Raw genomic sequence first — 6433 nt, 5'->3', positions numbered from 1 at the left:
AAAGAAGCCAACTGCTGACCGGGCCCGAGAGAGGTTGAGACGGGAGAAGGCTGCAGCGGAGGGAAACTATCCCGGTGATGAAGAAGATGAGGAGGCTCAGGTGCAGCGTGCCATGGATCTATCGAGAGCGGAAGCAGAGTTCCGACGGGGGGTTGAACAGAGAGGAGGTGCATATGAGCGTGGAGGGGGTAGTGGTTCGACGAGGGGGAATGTTATGCAGAGGATGTTTCAAAGGTCCACTTCGCAGAGGGAGAGTCCTGTGGTGGAGGACTATAACTTGGCAGCTGGTGGGAGAATAGGAATGACACAACCAAGGATTGATACAGGCTCCTGGACGCAGAAGGGTAAGAACGCAAAGGAAGCTATTGGTAAAGCTTGGTCAAAGTTTTTCCATATTGCAAGAGTACCTGGAAGACAGGCTGACAGTCCATACTTTATCAGCGCGGTCAGGGAGACACAGAAGTGGGGTAAGTTTTCTTTTCATTGCAATGATACCTATGAGCTTATATTCTTGTATCTCATGATTTTCATATGGTTGTAGGTGAAGGTATCGCATCACCCACTGGACGGGATATTGATGGCAAGTACCTTGATCAGAATGAGCAAGACTTGAAGACGAGGTATGTAAAGTTTCAGAAAGACTGGCCCTTATTTGGCATCACGTTGATGTGTGATTCATGGACTGGTCCGACGAGGATGAGTGTCATCAACTTTTTGATATATTGCAATGGGGTCATGTGGTTCCATAAGTCTATTGATGCGACTGGAAGAACTCAAGATGCTGCATATTTGTTCAAGGTAGTCCCTAAACATATTCGATTCACATTGTCACATGTTCCATAAGGTGGTGGAAGAGATTGGACCGGAGAATGTCGTGCACGTAGTCACCGGCAACGGCTCGAACTACAAAAAAGCATGCAAGGAACTACTAAGTGACGTGTATGACCACATAGCTTGGACACCTTGTCTAGCACACACCGTCAATTTGATGTTGAAGGATATAGCTCGAAGGCTTGAACATGGTGTTATCATCAAGCAGTGTAAGCGAATTTCAAATTGGTTACACAATCATGGTCAGTTGAATACAATGATGAGGAACGCAATCGGTGGTGAGTTGGTCAAGTGGAATGCCACTCGATTTGGCACCAACTACATGTTCCTAGAGAGCATCTATCAGAAACGTGATCGTTTCATGCAGTGGATAGCATCTACTGAGTTCCAACACAATAAATGGGCGAATACCGAAGAAGGTAGATATACTCATGCAAGTTTTTCAAGTATGGAGTGGTGGGATGCAATGAAATATATCATCGACACGGTTCAACCAATATACAAGTTACTTCGCTTCCCTGATCAGGACAAGAAGCCAAACATGTGCGAAGTCGTGATGGGCTACCAGACTATGAAACATGAGCTGCAGTCTTTCTTTGGAACAAATGTTTCCACACTGAAAGAGTATAATAAGGTGGTGGACGAGAGGTTGGGTGATGTGTTCATAGGCACGTATGTGGGTCCAGGTAAGCAAACACGACTCGTCTATTTTTAAAGACAATTGACATAATGTTTATTTGAAGTGATTTATATTTTGTAGCTGTTGTCCTAAATCCGAGGTATGCATATACGATGGATCCAACTCAACAAATGTTTCATGGACTCAAGGATACATTTCAGCGCATGACGGATCTCCAGAGCGCCGTCCAGGCATTGCAGGAGTTTGACATGTTTCGGCAGAAAATTGGCGAGTATAGCAGTGAAATGGCAATGCGGATGGCGATGGACCCAAAGACATCCCCATGTAACAGTTATTCCGTATGAAATTGTTGTTTTCTCTATTCGAATATATTGCTTACATACTCGGTTGCACATACAGCGTCCTGGTGGATGATGTTCGGATCAAGTACTCCAAAACTGCAGTACCTTGCCATGAGGCTTGTTTCACAATGTTGTTCGTCCAGTGGATGCGAGCAGAACTGGAGTATTTTGCCTTGCTGCATGCAAAGGTTCGCAATCGGTTGTCGCATAAGAAACTTAATAAGCTTGTCTATGTCAACTACAACCTTCGTCTCCGACTTGAGGAGGTCTCCAGCCCACTGATGCGTGAAGAAGGTGATTTCATTGACTAGCTAGCCCATCTTTCTTTCTATGATAAGAAAAATCCGGTGCGGGAATGGATGGAATATGGTAGATCTAACCGGGCTCCAGTTCTGGACGAGGATGATGATGACGGCAACATCCCTCGCCCGTCCCATATTGTCAGAGATCAAATAAACGTGTCAGATCTACGTGAGGATACGGGGAATGATTCCATCAGCGATTAGGCATGTCAAAATATAGGTGACACTCACCTAGGGAAGAGAAAGTTGCAGAAGGGGTCTAAGAAGGGTGACCCGAAGCGTCGAAAAGGCAAAGAAACAGCAAAATCAGTGAGCAGCGACACCGAGACTGATGATGGCAAAGGTGAGCGTAGTCCTCCGTATCAGGAGTCCGAGGATAGCAGCTCGGGCGATGATGGTGATGATGGTGACAGTGCTGATCCTGATGCTGGAGGTGGTGGTAGTGGTGCTCATGCTGCTGCTGCTAGGGTGTGTTTGGCAGGGCTCCGGCTCTTCCAAAAACAGCTCCGGCTCTGGCTCTTCAGATGGTGCGGCTTTTCTGGTGGAGTTGGAGCCGTTTTAGAAAATGTTTGGCAAAACAGCTTCACTTGTTAGATTGATGTGTAAGCCGCGTGAAGCCACGATTTCATGGCTTCACCTTGCCTGTGTAAGCCGCTGATGGCTTCAGGACCGGCTTCACACGTGAAGCCGGTCCCAAAACAAACGTTTGGGAGGGCTTCACCTGAAGCCGCTCGTGAAGCCGGCGGTGAAGCCCTCCCAAACGGGGCCCTAGTGGTGGTGCTCGTGGTGTTCGTTTCACAGGTATACATTGCACATATAAATAGACACACATTTCTGACTATGAGTATTGACTACTAATTATGAAATTTGGTTGATTGCAGGGGAGACTCAGTTCACACATGCTACTCAGGACACCGACCATGGAATACCGCACTCGCAGAGGAGAACAGGTGGACCGACGGACTATGACAGTCCACAGCACTCTTCTTCCTCCTACAGCGATTCCAGGAACTCTTTTCACTACCCCATTCCTGACATCAGCATGCAGCCACCGACGAGATGGGTGTACGAATGGGAAGACCCTCATTTTTATACTATGTTAGTTCAGGAATGGCAGACAACATCGGCGTGGACAGGCCAAACTTGGCAACACTACAAGGCTGAGCTGCTTAGAGTGCAAGGTATCGCTTTGATGTCCACCGCGGAATACCAAACCGCGTCCCAAATGTGGGTCTTCACATTCCTACTGTGAACTTTCATTTCATGTGTATAGGTGTATGACTCCGTATTTGTATGCACGCTTATTACTATTGTATTTGTATGCATGATTATAAATTATTACTTTGGTAAGGTCATTTACATTAAAATGTGCATAGTTAATGCCGAAATTTCATTATATTTCACACCGGGGATCCATTTTTTAAGCGTCGGAAAACTGCTCGAAACCACCGGTATACCGGCAAAACCGGCCGGTAAACCGGTCTAACCGGCCGGTATGCCTCTATTAACCGGACTGTCCAAGTCACTGGTATACCGGTCTAACCGGCCGGTAAACCGGTTAGAACTGTTTGAACGGAGAAATTTGAATTCAAATTTGAGTTTAGCCGGTTCCGACAGGTAACCGGTCCAACCGGTCCGGTAAACCGGAACCGGTGGCCGGCGGTTTGGGTCAACCGGTTGGGGAAAAAAAACCCTGCTCCCCGTAACGCTTCACGCCCTCTGCAGCCCACCGCGCCGTCGCCGCCTCCCTCCCGCCGCTGGCCACTGCTCCACGGGATGGCCTTCGAAGCCTTCTCTGCTCCCCGTGTGGCACCGGCCACGGCTACGCCCGTGGGGGAGGGCGCGTGGGTGCGGGATGCCGCGTCGGGGATGGCGGCACCCCTCTCTCTCGTTGCTTTCTCTCTCAGATCCGGATGGCGCAGGATTCGGAGGCGAGAACGACCGGCATGGGAGGGGATCCAATGGGACCGCCGGCGCGGGCAAAGACGCTTCCTGTCGGGGTGTCGCTTCCTATCTCCTACCTCCCCCCTTCACCTCACCTCTCGCCCTCCGCATCCCGCCGCCACCTGATGCCAGGGCGCCGGTCGTTGCTCCACCCATGATGCATGGCCCCGGCCACTGCTCCGCCCAACGCCGCTTGCGCCCTCCTCGCCCTCGCTGCTTGCACCCTCCTCTGTGCTGCTGTGCAGGGGGGAAGTGGTGGCCGCGCGGCGCCGCGAGGGAAGAGGACCTGGGAGCGGTGGCGGAGCGTCGCGAGGACCCGGGGACGGCAACAGCAAGCGGCGGCGCTTGGGCGCATCGACCCGTGGCGGCAGCCCGGCCGCGTTGACCTGGCGCGGCGTCCCCGCTCCACCCGGCGTCGTGGTGTGGGCGCGCCACCGCTCCGCGGGCGAGGCGGTGGCCGTCAAGTGGAGACGCGCTACCCGCGGCGGCGGCGAGGACGCCCTCCGCGCGGCCTTTCGCCAGGCGCCGCGCGAATTGACGGAAGCCCCGCCGCGCGCGGAGCGTCGCCCGGCCCACCTCGCATTGGTGTTGGATTGATGGCGCAAGCGGATTGACGCACAGCCCGCTTCGCATCGACGCCGCGTGGAGGCTCGGCCAGCCCGCTTCGCATCAAGCGTGAGCCGCCGCGCCGCCGACCCTGCAAAGCCGCTCTCCCCTTGTGGGGAGCCTGCTCCTTCACGCCATGCGGAGACGCCATCCTCCCAATGCTCAGAGCATCGGCAACCCGGCCGGCCGGTGCCGTGCGGAGCGTCCGCTGGCCCCTCGCGCTGAGGCATCACCGCGGAGTCAACCAATCAATGCCGTCCTCCCGTTGTGCGGCTCTGGAGGGCGCCTGCTGCTAATGCCTTTTCCAGGTCAATCCCCACAACGGTGCTTTCAAATCCAAATCTTAATCTCAATTAATTTGTGTTATTTTCCATTCAGGTTGTTCCACTCCACCCCACGGAAATAAAAAAATGCTTTGATTTTGAAGCATCTGGGACAAGGACTCAGTACAAAACTACAGGTATTAGATTCTTAATCCTTCATGCAGGCCGTAGGTTTTCTGCTTTGCTTAGATTATTTGTGCCTTGTGGTTGATGGTAATGAGTTAATTTAAATTCAGTTAACAACGTTATAATCAAGAATTGCTTGACATTGGATTGAAGTTTAGAGCTTGTGATTAGCAATGGCTGCCCTAATAATAATTCAATTCCATTTCTATCTCTGATTATTGCAGTTCAGATTCTGCAACTGTATACCTAGATGTTTGATGTGATACACATCTGTCGATGTTTTCCTTTTTCAGAGTGATTTTGTAGCTTGTTAGATCATGACACCATGCAAACCCATAGTATATTCTTGGTTAACTAGATATGCTCTTTAGATTAATGGGGCTAAGGCACTCTTACGCTTTCTTTATGTACTTATGCTATTCGAAACAATAGGGTTGTCCTTGCCTAAATTTGTCTGGTTGCGATCCCTCAGTTTTCTCATCATGAAGAAGCAAAGTGTTGCCTCAATTGTCTGGCAGGCTATATGTGTTATTGTGTTTTCTAAATTTCTGGGTGTTTACATACTTCTTAACTCTTCTGTTGATTTTGAGTTAGGAATTTATTGCTTCCTATATGATCATTGATCTGGTGCTGTACACTTTTTTTTTTTGCATTCAACGTGCACATGCGCTTTTGATGGTTTTGCTAAAATCACTGAGTGATGTGGCTGGAACTTAACTTTCAAAACATTTCAAGAACTACCATTTTGTATGCACAGGTGCATAATTGTTGTTGTTATTCTTGGCAACTATGTCTCATGGTAGCATAATCAGTTGAAAAGTTAGGTTGACATATATGGAGTCATCTAATCACACATGTTGGGAGGAGAAGGGGTAAGCTTTAAGCCTGCTGCATGGCATCTCACCAAATTTGTCAATATGCTGCAGGTCCCACCAGCGAGGATGAGGAGGCGACGACCACCAACAAGGCAACAACTCTGCTATCGGATTTGATTTTGTTTGCCTAGCGAGTTCATGTGTTGTTCCAGTAGGTTCACATCGAATTGACGAAAACCTACAGTACTGCTTTCAATTGTGATCAAATTTATATTGTTGCATTCCTGAGTTTAGGGTTGTATTGGATTTTAGAGAATAGGACATGCTATTTTGTGGAATGGATGCAATGAAATAGTAGCAATTGATTTCAGCCCACTCTATTGTTCAGAGAATAGGACTGGTTAGCTTTAGCAGGTAAATTTTTAGTTGTAGGTAATAAAGTTGTGATTTTATTCCCCGAAAATGCAATCATCTTATGATCCCATCAAGTTGTGATTTTACTCTA

General features: G+C 49.2%; 1 long non-coding RNA gene across 1 annotated transcript; it reads left to right on the top strand.

Moving 5' to 3' along the window:
* Positions 1 to 3806: 3806 nt before the first annotated feature.
* LOC120700334 lies at positions 3807 to 6433 on the top strand. The gene is made up of 3 exons (XR_005685880.1): positions 3807 to 4972; positions 5043 to 5124; positions 6040 to 6433. It is a non-coding gene; the product is annotated as an uncharacterized LOC120700334 (long non-coding RNA).

Source organism: Panicum virgatum, chromosome 1K (genome assembly GCF_016808335.1).
Source record: "Panicum virgatum strain AP13 chromosome 1K, P.virgatum_v5, whole genome shotgun sequence".
Taxonomy (NCBI): domain Eukaryota; kingdom Viridiplantae; phylum Streptophyta; class Magnoliopsida; order Poales; family Poaceae; genus Panicum; species Panicum virgatum.
The sequence above is the reverse complement of the archived record's forward strand: the minus strand, read 5'-3'. Positions and strand labels throughout refer to the sequence as shown.